Raw genomic sequence first — 17531 nt, 5'->3', positions numbered from 1 at the left:
AGTCTGTTTCCTAGTGCCGGTTTGAAGTGCCTGCCGTTTTCACTGTAAAACCGAGTTGGAGCTTGTACCTCCCCATATATATGTATGGAGTGGAGTTTGCAACTGAAAAGAAACTTTGTGTTCCCTTCAAGCTAGGTGAAGGACGGCTTTCACACACACTTATCTCTCAGAACTGAGCATGTGGAGAGACGTTCGTTCATCCAGCACAAAAGGAACGGCTTGCAGGGAAACCCTTTCTCTGGTTTCTCAGTCTGTTTCCTAGTGCCGGTTTGAAGTGCCTGCCGTTTTCACTGTAAAACCGAGTTGGAGCTTGTACCTCCCCATATATATGTATGGAGTGGAGTTGGCAACTGAAAAGAAACTTTGTGTTCCCTTCAAGCTAGGTGAAGGACGGCTTTCACACACACTTATCTCTCAGAACTGAGCATGTGGAGAGACGTTCGTTCATCCAGCACAATGGGAACGGGTGGCAGGGGAAACCGTTAGTCTGGTTTCTCAGTCTGTTTCCTAGTGCCGGTTTGAAATGCCTGCCGTTTTCACTGTAAAATCAAGTTGGAGCTTGTACCTCCCTATATATATGTATGGAGTGTAGTTGGCAACTGAAAAGTAACTTTGTGTTCCCTTCAAGCTAGGTGAAGGACGGCTTTCACACACACTTATTTCTCAGAACTGAGCATGTGGAGAGACGTTCGTTCATCCAGCACAGAGGGATCGGGTTGCAGGAGAAACCCTTACTGTGGTTTCTCAGTCTGTTTCCTAGTGCCGGTTTGAAGTGCCTGCCGTTTTCACTGTAAAACCGAGTTGGAGCTTGTACCTCCCCATATATATGTATGGAGTGGAGTTGGCAACTGAAAAGAAACTTTGTGTTCCCTTCAAGCTAGGTGAAGGACGGCTTTCACACACACTTATCTCTCAGAACTGACCATGTGGAGAGACGTTCGTTCATCCAGCACAAAGGGAACGGGTTGCAGGAGAAACGCTTACTCTGGTTTCTCAGTCTGTTTCCAAGTGCCGGTTTGAAGTGCCTGCCGTTTTCACTGTAAAACCGGGTTGGAGCTTGTACCTCCCCATATATATGTATGGAGTGGATTTGGCAACTGAAAAGAAACTTTGTGTTCCCTTAAATCTAGGTGAAGGACGGCTTTCACACACACTTATCTCTCAGAACTGAGCATGTGGAGAGACGTTCGTTCATCCAGCACAGAGGGAACGGGTTGCAGGAGAAACCCTTAGTCTGGTTTCTCAGTCTGTTTCCTAGTGCCGGTTTGAAGTGCCTGCCGTTTTCACTGTAAAACCGAGTTGGAGCTTGTACCTCCCCATATATATGTATGGAGTGGATTTGGCAACTGAAAAGAAACTTTGTGTTCCCTTCAAGCTAGGTGAAGGACGGCTTTCACACACACATATCTCTCAGAACTGAGCATGTGGAGAGACGTTCGTTCATCCAGCACAGAGGGAACGGGTAGCAGGAGAAACCCTTACCCTGGTTTCTCAGTCTGTTTCTTAGTGCCGGTTTGAAGTGCCTGTCGTTTTCACTGTAAAACCGAGTTGGAGCTTGTACCTCCCCATATATATGTATGGAGTGGAGTTGGCAACTGAAAAGAAACTTTGTGTTCCCTTCAAGCTAGGTGAAGGACGGCTTTCACACACACTTATCTCTCAGAACTGAGCATGTGGAGAGACGTTCGTTCATCCAGCACAAAGGGAACGGGTTGCAGGAGAAACCCTTAGTCTGGTTTCTCAGTCTGTTTCCTAGTGCCGGTTTGAAGTGCCTGCCGTTTTCACTGTAAAACCGAGTTGGAGCTTGTACCTCCCCATATATATGTATGGAGTGGAGTTGGCAACTGAAAAGAAACTTTGTGTTCCCTTCAAGCTAGGTGAAGGACGGCTTTCACACACACTTATCTCTCAGAACTGAGCATGTGGAGAGACGTTCGTTCATCCAGCACAAAGGGAACGGGTTGCAGGAGAAACCCTTACTCTGGTTTCTCAGTCTGTTTCCTAGTGCCGGTTTGAAGTGCCTGCCGTTTTCACTGTAAAACCGAGTTGGAGCTTGTACCTCCCCATATATATGTATGGAGTGGAGTTGGCAACTGAAAAGAAACTTTGTGTTCCCTTCAAGCTAGGTGAAGGACGGCTTTCACACACACTTATCTCTCAGAACTGAGCATGTGGAGAGACGTTCGTTCATCCAGCACAGAGGGAACGGGTTGCAGGAGAAACCCTTACTCTGGTTTCTCAGTCTGTTTCCTAGTGCCGGTTTGAAGTGCCTGTCGTTTTCACTGTAAAACCGAGTTGGAGCTTGTACCTCCCCATATATATGTATGGAGTGGAGTTGGCAACTGAAAAGAAACTTTGTGTTCCCTTCAAGCTAGGTGAAGGACGGCTTTCACACACACTTATCTCTCAGAACTGAGCATGTGGAGAGACGTTCGTTCATCCAGCACAAAGGGAACGGGTTGCAGGAGAAACCCTTACTCTGGTTTCTCAGTCTGTTTCCTAGTGCCGTTTTGAAGTGCCTGCCGTTTTCACTGTAAAACCGAGTTGGAGCTTGTACCTCCCCATATATATGTATGGAGTGGAGTTGGCAACTGAAAAGAAACTTTGTGTTCCCTTCAAGCTAGGTGAAGGACGGCTTTCACACACACTTATCTCTCAGAACTGAGCATGTGGAGAGACGTTCGTTCATCCAGCACAGAGGGAACGGGTTGCAGGAGAAACCCTTACTCTGGTTTCTCAGTCTGTTTCCTAGTGACGGTTTGAAGTGCCTGCCGTTTTCACTGTAAAACCGAGTTGGAGCTTGTACCTCCCCATATATATGTATGGAGTGGATTTGGCAACTGAAAAGAAACTTTGTGTTCCCTTCAAGCTAGGTGAAGGACGGCTTTCAAACACACTTATCTCTCAGAACTGAGCATGTGGAGAGACGTTCGTTCATCCAGCACAGAGGGAACGGGTTGCAGGAGAAACCCTTACTCTGGTTTCTCAGTCTGTTTCCTAGTGCCGGTTTGAAGTGCCTGCCGTTTTCACTGTAAAACCGAGTTGGAGCTTGTACCTCCCCATATATATGTATGGAGTGGAGTTGGCAACTGAAAAGAAACTTTGTGTTCCCTTCAAGCTAGGTGAAGGACGGCTTTCACACACACTTATCTCTCAGAACTGAGCATGTGGAGAGACGTTCGTTCATCCAGCACAAAGGGAACGGGTTGCAGGAGAAACCCTTACTCTGGTTTCTCAGTCTGTTTCCTAGTGCCGGTTTGAAGTGCCTGCCGTTTTCACTGTAAAACCGAGTTGGAGCTTGTACCTCCCCATATATATGTATGGAGTGGAGTTGGCAACTGAAAAGAAACTTTGTGTTCCCTTCAAGCTAGTTGAAGGACGGCTTTCACACACACTTATCTCTCAGAACTGAGCATGTGGAGAGACGTTCGTTCATCCAGCACAAAGGGAACGGGTGGCAGGAGAAACCCTTAGTCTGGTTTCTCAGTCTGTTTCCTAGTGCCGGTTTGAAGTGCCTGCCGTTTTCACTGTAAAACCGAGTTGGAGCTTGTACCTCCCCATATATATGTATGGAGTGGAGTTGGCAACTGAAAAGAAACTTTGTGTTCCCTTCAAGCTAGTTGAAGGACGGCTTTCACACACACTTATCTCTCAGAACTGAGCATGTGGAGAGACGTTCGTTCATCCAGCACAGAGGGAACGGGTTGCAGGAGAAACCCTTACTCTGGTTTCTCAGTCTGTTTCCTAGTGACGGTTTGAAGTGCCTGCCGTTTTCACTGTAAAACCGAGTTGGACTTGTACCTCCCCATATATATGTATGGAGTGGAGTTGGCAACTGAAAAGAAACTTTGTGTTCCCTTCAAGCTAGGTGAAGGACGGCTTTCACACACACTTATCTCTCAGAACTGAGCATGTGGAGAGACGTTCGTTCATCCAGCACAGAGGGAACGTGTTGCAGGAGAAACCCTTACTCTGGTTTCTCAGTCTGTTTCCTAGTGCCGGTTTGAAGTGCCTGCCGTTTTCACTGTAAAACCGAGTTGGAGCTTGTACCTCCCCATATATATGTATGGAGTGGAGTTGGCAACTGAAAAGAAACTTTGTGTTCCCTTCAAGCTAGGTGAAGGACGGCTTTCACACACACTTATCTCTCAGAACTGAGCATGTGGAGGGACGTTCGTTCATCCAGCACAAAGGGAACGGGTTGCAGGAGAAACCCTTACTCTGGTTTCTCAGTCTGTTTCCTAGTGCCGGTTTGAAGTGCCTGCCGTTTTCACTGTAAAACCGAGTTGGAGCTTGTACCTCCCCATATATATGTATGGAGTGGAGTTGGCAACTGAAAAGAAACTTTGTGTTCCCTTCAAGCTAGGTGAAGGACGGCTTTCACACACACTTATCTCTCAGAACTGAGCATGTGGAGAGACGTTCGTTCATCCAGCACAACGGGAACGGTTTGCAGGAGAAACACTTACTCTGGTTTCTCAGTCTGTTTCCTAGTGCCGGTTTGAAGTGCCTGCCGTTTTCACTGTAAAACCGAGTTGGAGCTTGTACCTCCCCATATATATGTATGGAGTGGAGTTGGCAACTGAAAAGAAACTTTGTGTTCCCTTCAAGCTAGGTGAAGGACGGCTTTCACACACACTTATCTCTCAGAACTGAGCATGTGGAGAGACGTTCGTTCATCCAGCACAAAGGGAACGGTTTGCAGGAGAAACCCTTACTCTGGTTTCTCAGTCTGTTTCCTAGTGCCGGTTTGAAGTGCCTGCCGTTTTCACTGTAAAACCTAGTTGGAGCTTGTACCTCCCCATATTTATGTATGGAGTGGAGTTGGCAACTGAAAAGAAACTTTGTGTTCCCTTCAAGCTAGGTGAAGGACGGCTTTCACACACACTTATCTCTCAGAACTGAGCATGTGGAGAGACGTTCGTTCATCCAGCACAAAGGGAACGGGTGGCAGGATAAACCCTTAATCTGGTTTCTCAGTCTGTTTCCTAGTGCCGGTTTGAAGTGCCTGCCGTTTTCACTGTAAAACCGAGTTGAAGCTTGTACCTCCCCATATATATGTATGGAGTGGAGTTGGCAACTGAAAAGAAACTTTGTGTTCCCTTCAAGCTAGTTGAAGGACGGCTTTCACACACACTTATCTCTCAGAACTGAGCATGTGGAGAGACGTTCGTTCATCCAGCACAAAGGGAACGGGTTGCAGGAGAAACGCTTACTCTGGTTTCTCAGTCTGTTTCCAAGTGCCGGTTTGAAGTGCCTGCCGTTTTCACTGTAAAACCGAGTTGGAGCTTGTACCTCCCCATATATATGTATGGAGTGGAGTTGGCAACTGAAAAGAAACTTTGTGTTCCCTTAAATATAGGTGAAGGACGGCTTTCACACACACTTATCTCTCAGAACTGAGCATGTGGAGAGACGTTCGTTCATCCAGCACAGAGGGAACGGGTTGCAGGAGAAACCCTTAGTCTGGTTTCTCAGTCTGTTTCCTAGTGCCGGTTTGAAGTGCCTGCCGTTTTCACTGTAAAACCGAGTTGGAGCTTGTACCTCCCCATATATATGTATGGAGTGGATTTGGCAACTGAAAAGAAACTTTGTGTTCCCTTCAAGCTAGGTGAAGGACGGCTTTCACACACACATATCTCTCAGAACTGAGCATGTGGAGAGACGTTCGTTCATCCAGCACAGAGGGAACGGGTAGCAGGAGAAACCCTTACCCTGGTTTTTCAGTCTGTTTCTTAGTGCCGGTTTGAAGTGCCTGTCGTTTTCACTGTAAAACCGAGTTGGAGCTTGTACCTCCCCATATATATGTATGGAGTGGAGTTGGCAACTGAAAAGAAACTTTGTGTTCCCTTCAAGCTAGGTGAAGGACGGCTTTCACACACACTTATCTCTCAGAACTGAGCATGTGGAGAGACGTTCGTTCATCCAGCACAAAGGGAACGGGTTGCAGGAGAAACCCTTAGTCTGGTTTCTCAGTCTGTTTCCTAGTGCCGGTTTGAAGTGCCTGCCGTTTTCACTGTAAAACCGAGTTGGAGCTTGTACCTCCCCATATATATGTATGGAGTGGAGTTGGCAACTGAAAAGAAACTTTGTGTTCCCTTCAAGCTAGGTGAAGGACGGCTTTCACACACACTTATCTCTCAGAACTGAGCATGTGGAGAGACGTTCGTTCATCCAGCACAAAGGGAACGGGTTGCAGGAGAAACCCTTACTCTGGTTTCTCAGTCTGTTTCCTAGTGCCGGTTTGAAGTGCCTGCCGTTTTCACTGTAAAACCGAGTTGGAGCTTGTACCTCCCCATATATATGTATGGAGTGGAGTTGGCAACTGAAAAGAAACTTTGTGTTCCCTTCAAGCTAGGTGAAGGACGGCTTTCACACACACTTATCTCTCAGAACTGAGCATGTGGAGAGACGTTCGTTCATCCAGCACAGAGGGAACGGGTTGCAGGAGAAACCCTTACTCTGGTTTCTCAGTCTGTTTCCTAGTGCCGGTTTGAAGTGCCTGTCGTTTTCACTGTAAAACCGAGTTGGAGCTTGTACCTCCCCATATATATGTATGGAGTGGAGTTGGCAACTGAAAAGAAACTTTGTGTTCCCTTCAAGCTAGGTGAAGGACGGCTTTCACACACACTTATCTCTCAGAACTGAGCATGTGGAGAGACGTTCGTTCATCCAGCACAACGGGAACGGTTTGCAGGAGAAACCCTTACTCTGGTTTCTCAGTCTGTTTCCTAGTGCCGGTTTGAAGTGCCTGCCGTTTTCACTGTAAAACCGAGTTGGAGCTTGTACCTCCCCATATATATGTATGGAGTGGAGTTGGCAACTGAAAAGAAACTTTGTGTTCCCTTCAAGCTAGGTGAAGGACGGCTTTCACACACACTTATCTCTCAGAACTGAGCATGTGGAGAGACGTTCGTTCATCCAGCACAAAGGGAACGGTTTGCAGGAGAAACCCTTACTCTGGTTTCTCAGTCTGTTTCCTAGTGCCGGTTTGAAGTGCCTGCCGTTTTCACTGTAAAACCTAGTTGGAGCTTGTACCTCCCCATATTTATGTATGGAGTGGAGTTGGCAACTGAAAAGAAACTTTGTGTTCCCTTCAAGCTAGGTGAAGGACGGCTTTCACACACACTTATCTCTCAGAACTGAGCATGTGGAGAGACGTTCGTTCATCCAGCACAAAGGGAACGGGTGGCAGGATAAACCCTTAATCTGGTTTCTCAGTCTGTTTCCTAGTGCCGGTTTGAAGTGCCTGCCGTTTTCACTGTAAAACCGAGTTGAAGCTTGTACCTCCCCATATATATGTATGGATTGGAGTTGGCAACTGAAAAGAAACTTTGTGTTCCCTTCAAGCTAGTTGAAGGACGGCTTTCACACACACTTATCTCTCAGAACTGAGCATGTGGAGAGACGTTCGTTCATCCAGCACAAAGGGAACGGGTTGCAGGAGAAACGCTTACTCTGATTTCTCAGTCTGTTTCCAAGTGCCGGTTTGAAGTGCCTGCCGTTTTCACTGTAAAACCGAGTTGGAGCTTGTACCTCCCCATATATATGTATGGAGTGGAGTTGGCAACTGAAAAGAAACTTTGTGTTCCCTTAAATCTAGGTGAAGGACGGCTTTCACACACACTTATCTCTCAGAACTGAGCATGTGGAGAGACGTTCGTTCATCCAGCACAGAGGGAACGGGTTGCAGGAGAAACCCTTAGTCTGGTTTCTCAGTCTGTTTCCTAGTGCCGGTTTGAAGTGCCTGCCGTTTTCACTGTAAAACCGAGTTGGAGCTTGTACCTCCCCATATATATGTATGGAGTGGATTTGGCAACTGAAAAGAAACTTTGTGTTCCCTTCAAGCTAGGTGAAGGACGGCTTTCACACACACATATCTCTCAGAACTGAGCATGTGGAGAGACGTTCGTTCATCCAGCACAGAGGGAACGGGTAGCAGGAGAAACCCTTACCCTGGTTTTTCAGTCTGTTTCTTAGTGCCGGTTTGAAGTGCCTGTCGTTTTCACTGTAAAACCGAGTTGGAGCTTGTACCTCCCCATATATATGTATGGAGTGGAGTTGGCAACTGAAAAGAAACTTTGTGTTCCCTTCAAGCTAGGTGAAGGACGGCTTTCACACACACTTATCTCTCAGAACTGAGCATGTGGAGAGACGTTCGTTCATCCAGCACAAAGGGAACGGGTTGCAGGAGAAACCCTTAGTCTGGTTTCTCAGTCTGTTTCCTAGTGCCGGTTTGAAGTGCCTGCCGTTTTCACTGTAAAACCGAGTTGGAGCTTGTACCTCCCCATATATATGTATGGAGTGGAGTTGGCAACTGAAAAGAAACTTTGTGTTCCCTTCAAGCTAGGTGAAGGACGGCTTTCACACACACTTATCTCTCAGAACTGAGCATGTGGAGAGACGTTCGTTCATCCAGCACAAAGGGAACGGGTTGCAGGAGAAACCCTTACTCTGGTTTCTCAGTCTGTTTCCTAGTGCCGGTTTGAAGTGCCTGCCGTTTTCACTGTAAAACCGAGTTGGAGCTTGTACCTCCCCATATATATGTATGGAGTGGAGTTGGCAACTGAAAAGAAACTTTGTGTTCCCTTCAAGCTAGGTGAAGGACGGCTTTCACACACACTTATCTCTCAGAACTGAGCATGTGGAGGGACGTTCGTTCATCCAGCACAAAGGGAACGGGTTGCAGGAGAAACCCTTACTCTGGTTTCTCAGTCTGTTTCCTAGTGCCGGTTTGAAGTGCCTGCCGTTTTCACTGTAAAACCGAGTTGGAGCTTGTACCTCCCCATATATATGTATGGAGTGGAGTTGGCAACTGAAAAGAAACTTTGTGTTCCCTTCAAGCTAGGTGAAGGACGGCTTTCACACACACTTATCTCTCAGAACTGAGCATGTGGAGAGACGTTCGTTCATCCAGCACAACGGGAACGGTTTGCAGGAGAAACACTTACTCTGGTTTCTCAGTCTGTTTCCTAGTGCCGGTTTGAAGTGCCTGCCGTTTTCACTGTAAAACCGAGTTGGAGCTTGTACCTCCCCATATATATGTATGGAGTGGAGTTGGCAACTGAAAAGAAACTTTGTGTTCCCTTCAAGCTAGGTGAAGGACGGCTTTCACACACACTTATCTCTCAGAACTGAGCATGTGGAGAGACGTTCGTTCATCCAGCACAAAGGGAACGGTTTGCAGGAGAAACCCTTACTCTGGTTTCTCAGTCTGTTTCCTAGTGCCGGTTTGAAGTGCCTGCCGTTTTCACTGTAAAACCTAGTTGGAGCTTGTACCTCCCCATATTTATGTATGGAGTGGAGTTGGCAACTGAAAAGAAACTTTGTGTTCCCTTCAAGCTAGGTGAAGGACGGCTTTCACACACACTTATCTCTCAGAACTGAGCATGTGGAGAGACGTTCGTTCATCCAGCACAAAGGGAACGGGTGGCAGGATAAACCCTTAATCTGGTTTCTCAGTCTGTTTCCTAGTGCCGGTTTGAAGTGCCTGCCGTTTTCACTGTAAAACCGAGTTGAAGCTTGTACCTCCCCATATATATGTATGGAGTGGAGTTGGCAACTGAAAAGAAACTTTGTGTTCCCTTCAAGCTAGTTGAAGGACGGCTTTCACACACACTTATCTCTCAGAACTGAGCATGTGGAGAGACGTTCGTTCATCCAGCACAAAGGGAACGGGTTGCAGGAGAAACGCTTACTCTGGTTTCTCAGTCTGTTTCCAAGTGCCGGTTTGAAGTGCCTGCCGTTTTCACTGTAAAACCGAGTTGGAGCTTGTACCTCCCCATATATATGTATGGAGTGGAGTTGGCAACTGAAAAGAAACTTTGTGTTCCCTTAAATATAGGTGAAGGACGGCTTTCACACACACTTATCTCTCAGAACTGAGCATGTGGAGAGACGTTCGTTCATCCAGCACAGAGGGAACGGGTTGCAGGAGAAACCCTTAGTCTGGTTTCTCAGTCTGTTTCCTAGTGCCGGTTTGAAGTGCCTGCCGTTTTCACTGTAAAACCGAGTTGGAGCTTGTACCTCCCCATATATATGTATGGAGTGGATTTGGCAACTGAAAAGAAACTTTGTGTTCCCTTCAAGCTAGGTGAAGGACGGCTTTCACACACACATATCTCTCAGAACTGAGCATGTGGAGAGACGTTCGTTCATCCAGCACAGAGGGAACGGGTAGCAGGAGAAACCCTTACCCTGGTTTTTCAGTCTGTTTCTTAGTGCCGGTTTGAAGTGCCTGTCGTTTTCACTGTAAAACCGAGTTGGAGCTTGTACCTCCCCATATATATGTATGGAGTGGAGTTGGCAACTGAAAAGAAACTTTGTGTTCCCTTCAAGCTAGGTGAAGGACGGCTTTCACACACACTTATCTCTCAGAACTGAGCATGTGGAGAGACGTTCGTTCATCCAGCACAAAGGGAACGGGTTGCAGGAGAAACCCTTAGTCTGGTTTCTCAGTCTGTTTCCTAGTGCCGGTTTGAAGTGCCTGCCGTTTTCACTGTAAAACCGAGTTGGAGCTTGTACCTCCCCATATATATGTATGGAGTGGAGTTGGCAACTGAAAAGAAACTTTGTGTTCCCTTCAAGCTAGGTGAAGGACGGCTTTCACACACACTTATCTCTCAGAACTGAGCATGTGGAGAGACGTTCGTTCATCCAGCACAAAGGGAACGGGTTGCAGGAGAAACCCTTACTCTGGTTTCTCAGTCTGTTTCCTAGTGCCGGTTTGAAGTGCCTGCCGTTTTCACTGTAAAACCGAGTTGGAGCTTGTACCTCCCCATATATATGTATGGAGTGGAGTTGGCAACTGAAAAGAAACTTTGTGTTCCCTTCAAGCTAGGTGAAGGACGGCTTTCACACACACTTATCTCTCAGAACTGAGCATGTGGAGAGACGTTCGTTCATCCAGCACAGAGGGAACGGGTTGCAGGAGAAACCCTTACTCTGGTTTCTCAGTCTGTTTCCTAGTGCCGGTTTGAAGTGCCTGTCGTTTTCACTGTAAAACCGAGTTGGAGCTTGTACCTCCCCATATATATGTATGGAGTGGAGTTGGCAACTGAAAAGAAACTTTGTGTTCCCTTCAAGCTAGGTGAAGGACGGCTTTCACACACACTTATCTCTCAGAACTGAGCATGTGGAGAGACGTTCGTTCATCCAGCACAACGGGAACGGTTTGCAGGAGAAACCCTTACTCTGGTTTCTCAGTCTGTTTCCTAGTGCCGGTTTGAAGTGCCTGCCGTTTTCACTGTAAAACCGAGTTGGAGCTTGTACCTCCCCATATATATGTATGGAGTGGAGTTGGCAACTGAAAAGAAACTTTGTGTTCCCTTCAAGCTAGGTGAAGGACGGCTTTCACACACACTTATCTCTCAGAACTGAGCATGTGGAGAGACGTTCGTTCATCCAGCACAAAGGGAACGGTTTGCAGGAGAAACCCTTACTCTGGTTTCTCAGTCTGTTTCCTAGTGCCGGTTTGAAGTGCCTGCCGTTTTCACTGTAAAACCTAGTTGGAGCTTGTACCTCCCCATATTTATGTATGGAGTGGAGTTGGCAACTGAAAAGAAACTTTGTGTTCCCTTCAAGCTAGTTGAAGGACGGCTTTCACACACACTTATCTCTCAGAACTGAGCATGTGGAGAGACGTTCGTTCATCCAGCACAAAGGGAACGGGTTGCAGGAGAAACGCTTACTCTGATTTCTCAGTCTGTTTCCAAGTGCCGGTTTGAAGTGCCTGCCGTTTTCACTGTAAAACCGAGTTGGAGCTTGTACCTCCCCATATATATGTATGGAGTGGAGTTGGCAACTGAAAAGAAACTTTGTGTTCCCTTAAATCTAGGTGAAGGACGGCTTTCACACACACTTATCTCTCAGAACTGAGCATGTGGAGAGACGTTCGTTCATCCAGCACAGAGGGAACGGGTTGCAGGAGAAACCCTTAGTCTGGTTTCTCAGTCTGTTTCCTAGTGCCGGTTTGAAGTGCCTGCCGTTTTCACTGTAAAACCGAGTTGGAGCTTGTACCTCCCCATATATATGTATGGAGTGGATTTGGCAACTGAAAAGAAACTTTGTGTTCCCTTCAAGCTAGGTGAAGGACGGCTTTCACACACACATATCTCTCAGAACTGAGCATGTGGAGAGACGTTCGTTCATCCAGCACAGAGGGAACGGGTAGCAGGAGAAACCCTTACCCTGGTTTTTCAGTCTGTTTCTTAGTGCCGGTTTGAAGTGCCTGTCGTTTTCACTGTAAAACCGAGTTGGAGCTTGTACCTCCCCATATATATGTATGGAGTGGAGTTGGCAACTGAAAAGAAACTTTGTGTTCCCTTCAAGCTAGGTGAAGGACGGCTTTCACACACACTTATCTCTCAGAACTGAGCATGTGGAGAGACGTTCGTTCATCCAGCACAAAGGGAACGGGTTGCAGGAGAAACCCTTAGTCTGGTTTCTCAGTCTGTTTCCTAGTGCCGGTTTGAAGTGCCTGCCGTTTTCACTGTAAAACCGAGTTGGAGCTTGTACCTCCCCATATATATGTATGGAGTGGAGTTGGCAACTGAAAAGAAACTTTGTGTTCCCTTCAAGCTAGGTGAAGGACGGCTTTCACACACACTTATCTCTCAGAACTGAGCATGTGGAGAGACGTTCGTTCATCCAGCACAAAGGGAACGGGTTGCAGGAGAAACCCTTACTCTGGTTTCTCAGTCTGTTTCCTAGTGCCGGTTTGAAGTGCCTGCCGTTTTCACTGTAAAACCGAGTTGGAGCTTGTACCTCCCCATATATATGTATGGAGTGGAGTTGGCAACTGAAAAGAAACTTTGTGTTCCCTTCAAGCTAGGTGAAGGACGGCTTTCACACACACTTATCTCTCAGAACTGAGCATGTGGAGAGACGTTCGTTCATCCAGCACAGAGGGAACGGGTTGCAGGAGAAACCCTTACTCTGGTTTCTCAGTCTGTTTCCTAGTGCCGGTTTGAAGTGCCTGTCGTTTTCACTGTAAAACCGAGTTGGAGCTTGTACTTCCCCATATATATGTATGGAGTGGAGTTGGCAACTGAAAAGAAACTTTGTGTTCCCTTCAAGCTAGGTGAAGGACGGCTTTCACACACACTTATCTCTCAGAACTGAGCATGTGGAGAGACGTTCGTTCATCCAGCACAAAGGGAACGGGTTGCAGGAGAAACCCTTACTCTGGTTTCTCAGTCTGTTTCCTAGTGCCGGTTTGAAGTGCCTGCCGTTTTCACTGTAAAACCGAGTTGGAGCTTGTACCTCCCCATATATATGTATGGAGTGGAGTTGGCAACTGAAAAGAAACTTTGTGTTCCCTTCAAGCTAGGTGAAGGACGGCTTTCACACACACTTATCTCTCAGAACTGAGCATGTGGAGAGACGTTCGTTCATCCAGCACAGAGGGAACGGGTTGCAGGAGAAACCCTTACTCTGGTTTCTCAGTCTGTTTCCTAGTGACGGTTTGAAGTGCCTGCCGTTTTCACTGTAAAACCGAGTTGGAGCTTGTACCTCCCCATATATATGTATGGAGTGGATTTGGCAACTGAAAAGAAACTTTGTGTTCCCTTCAAGCTAGGTGAAGGACGGCTTTCACACACACTTATCTCTCAGAACTGAGCATGTGGAGAGACGTTCGTTCATCCAGCACAGAGGGAACGGGTTGCAGGAGAAACCCTTACTCTGGTTTCTCAGTCTGTTTCCTAGTGCCGGTTTGAAGTGCCTGCCGTTTTCACTGTAAAACCGAGTTGGAGCTTGTACCTCCCCATATATATGTATGGAGTGGAGTTGGCAACTGAAAAGAAACTTTGTGTTCCCTTCAAGCTAGGTGAAGGACGGCTTTCACACACACTTATCTCTCAGAACTGAGCATGTGGAGAGACGTTCGTTCATCCAGCACAAAGGGAACGGGTTGCAGGAGAAACCCTTACTCTGGTTTCTCAGTCTGTTTCCTAGTGCCGGTTTGAAGTGCCTGCCGTTTTCACTGTAAAACCGAGTTGGAGCTTGTACCTCCCCATATATATGTATGGAGTGGAGTTGGCAACTGAAAAGAAACTTTGTGTTACCTTCAAGCTAGGTGAAGGACGGCTTTCACACACACTTATCTCTCAGAACTGAGCATGTGGAGAGACGTTCGTTCATCCAGCACAAAGGGAACGGGTGGCAGGAGAAACCCTTAGTCTGGTTTCTCAGTCTGTTTCCTAGTGCCGGTTTGAAGTGCCTGCCGTTTTCACTGTAAAACCGAGTTGGAGCTTGTACCTCCCCATATATATGTATGGAGTGGAGTTGGCAACTGAAAAGAAACTTTGTGTTCCCTTAAATCTAGGTGAAGGACGGCTTTCACACACACTTATCTCTCAGAACTGAGCATGTGGAGAGACGTTCGTTCATCCAGCACAGAGGGAACGGGTTGCAGGAGAAACCCTTACTCTGGTTTCTCAGTCTGTTTCCTAGTGACGGTTTGAAGTGCCTGCCGTTTTCACTGTAAAACCGAGTTGGAGCTTGTACCTCCCCATATATATGTATGGAGTGGAGTTGGCAACTGAAAAGAAACTTTGTGTTCCCTTCAAGCTAGGTGAAGGACGGCTTTCACACACACTTATCTCTCAGAACTGAGCATGTGGAGAGACGTTCGTTCATCCAGCACAGAGGGAACGGGTTGCAGGAGAAACCCTTACTCTGGTTTCTCAGTCTGTTTCCTAGTGCCGGTTTGAAGTGCCTGCCGTTTTCACTGTAAAACCGAGTTGGAGCTTGTACCTCCCCATATATATGTATGGAGTGGAGTTGGCAACTGAAAAGAAACTTTGTGTTCCCTTCAAGCTAGGTGAAGGACGGCTTTCACACACACTTATCTCTCAGAACTGAGCATGTGGAGAGACGTTCGTTCATCCAGCACAAAGGGAACGGGTTGCAGGAGAAACCCTTACTCTGGTTTCTCAGTCTGTTTCCTAGTGCCGGTTTGAAGTGCCTGCCGTTTTCACTGTAAAACCGAGTTGGAGCTTGTACCTCCCCATATATATGTATGGAGTGGATTTGGCAACTGAAAAGAAACTTTGTGTTCCCTTCAAGCTAGGTGAAGGACGGCTTTCACACACACTTATCTCTCAGAACTGAGCATGTGGAGAGACGTTCGTTCATCCAGCACAGAGGGAACGGGTTGCAGGAGAAACGCTTACTCTGGTTTCTCAGTCTGTTTCCTAGTGCCGGTTTGAAGTGCCTGCCGTTTTCACTGTAAAACCGAGTTGGAGCTTGTACCTCCACATATATATGTATGGAGTGGAGTTGGCAACTGAAAAGAAACTTTGTGTTCCCTTCAAGCTAGGTGAAGGACGGCTTTCACACACACTTATCTCTCAGAACTGAGCATGTGGAGAGACGTTCGTTCATCCATCACAAAGGGAACGGGTTACAGGAGAAACCCTTACTCTGGTTTCTCAGTCTGTTTCCTAGTGCCGGTTTGAAGTGCCTGCCGTTTTCACTGTAAAACCGAGTTGGAGCTTGTACCTCCCCATATATATGTATGGAGTGGAGTTGGCAACTGAAAAGAAACTTTGTGTTCCCTTCAAGCTAGGTGAAGGACGGCTTTCACACACACTTATCTCTCAGAACTGAGCATGTGGAGAGACCTTCGTTCATCCAGCACAAAGGGAACGGGTGGCAGGAGAAACCCTTACTCTGGTTTCTCAGTCTGTTTCCTAGTGCCGGTTTGAAGTGCCTGCCGTTTTCACTGTAAAACCGAGTTGGAGCTTGTACCTCCCCATATATATGTATGGAGTGGAGTTGGCAACTGAAAAGAAACTTTGTGTTCCCTTAAATCTAGGTGAAGGACGGCTTTCACACACACTTATCTCTCAGAACTGAGCATGTGGAGAGACGTTCGTTCATCCAGCACAGAGGGAACGGGTTGCAGGAGAAACCCTTACTCTGGTTTCTCAGTCTGTTTCCTAGTGACGGTTTGAAGTGCCTGCCGTTTTCACTGTAAAACCGAGTTGGACTTGTACCTCCCCATATATATGTATGGAGTGGAGTTGGCAACTGAAAAGAAACTTTGTGTTCCCTTCAAGCTATGTGAAGGACGGCTTTCACACACACTTATCTCTCAGAACTGAGCATGTGGAGAGACGTTCGTTCATCCAGCACAGAGGGAACGGGTTGCAGGAGAAACCCTTACTCTGGTTTCTCAGTCTGTTTCCTAGTGCCGGTTTGAAGTGCCTGCCGTTTTCACTGTAAAACCGAGTTGGAGCTTGTACCTCCCCATATATATGTATGGAGTGGAGTTGGCAACTGAAAAGAAACTTTGTGTTCCCTTCAAGCTAGGTGAAGGACGGCTTTCACACACACTTATCTCTCAGAACTGAGCATGTGGAGGGACGTTCGTTCATCCAGCACAAAGGGAACGGGTTGCAGGAGAAACCCTTAGTCTGGTTTCTCAGTCTGTTTCCTAGTGCCGGTTTGAAGTGCCTGCCGTTTTCACTGTAAAACCGAGTTGGAGCTTGTACCTCCCCATATATATGTATGGAGTGGAGTTGGCAACTGAAAAGAAACTTTGTGTTCCCTTCAAGCTAGGTGAAGGACGGCTTTCACACACACTTATCTCTCAGAACTGAGCATGTGGAGAGACGTTCGTTCATCCAGCACAACGGGAACGGTTTGCAGGAGAAACACTTACTCTGGTTTCTCAGTCTGTTTCCTAGTGCCGGTTTGAAGTGCCTGCCGTTTTCACTGTAAAACCGAGTTGGAGCTTGTACCTCCCCATATATATGTATGGAGTGGAGTTGGCAACTGAAAAGAAACTTTGTGTTCCCTTCAAGCTAGGTGAAGGACGGCTTTCACACACACTTATCTCTCAGAACTGAGCATGTGGAGAGACGTTCGTTCATCCAGCACAAAGGGAACGGGTTGCAGGAGAAACCCTTACTCTGGTTTCTCAGTCTGTTTCCTAGTGCCGGTTTGAAGTGCCTGCCGTTTTCACTGTAAAACCTAGTTGGAGCTTGTACCTCCCCATATTTATGTATGGAGTGGAGTTGGCAACTGAAAAGAAACTTTGTGTTCCCTTCAAGCTAGGTGAAGGACGGCTTTCACACACACTTATCTCTCAGAACTGAGCATGTGGAGAGACGTTCGTTCATCCAGCACAAAGGGAACGGGTGGCAGGAGAAACCCTTAATCTGGTTTCTCAGTCTGTTTCCTAGTGCCGGTTTGAAGTGCCTGCCGTTTTCACTGTAAAACCGAGTTGAAGCTTGTACCTCCCCATATATATGTATGGAGTGGAGTTGGCAACTGAAAAGAAACTTTGTGTTCCCTTCAAGCTAGTTGAAGGACGGCTTTCACACACACTTATCTCTCAGAACTGAGCATGTGGAGAGACGTTCGTTCATCCAGCACAAAGGGAACGGGTTGCAGGAGAAACCCTTACTCTGGTTTCTCAGTCTGTTTCCTAGTGCCGGTTTGAAGTGCCTGCCGTTTTCACTGTAAAACCGAGTTGGAGCTTGTACCTCCCCATATATATGTATGGAGTGGAGTTGGCAACT

The sequence above is a fragment of the Vicugna pacos genome, unplaced genomic scaffold, assembly GCF_048564905.1.
Source record: "Vicugna pacos unplaced genomic scaffold, VicPac4 scaffold_19, whole genome shotgun sequence".
In the NCBI taxonomy this organism is placed as follows: Eukaryota; Metazoa; Chordata; class Mammalia; order Artiodactyla; family Camelidae; genus Vicugna; species Vicugna pacos.
Note: the sequence above shows the minus strand (reverse complement) of the source record.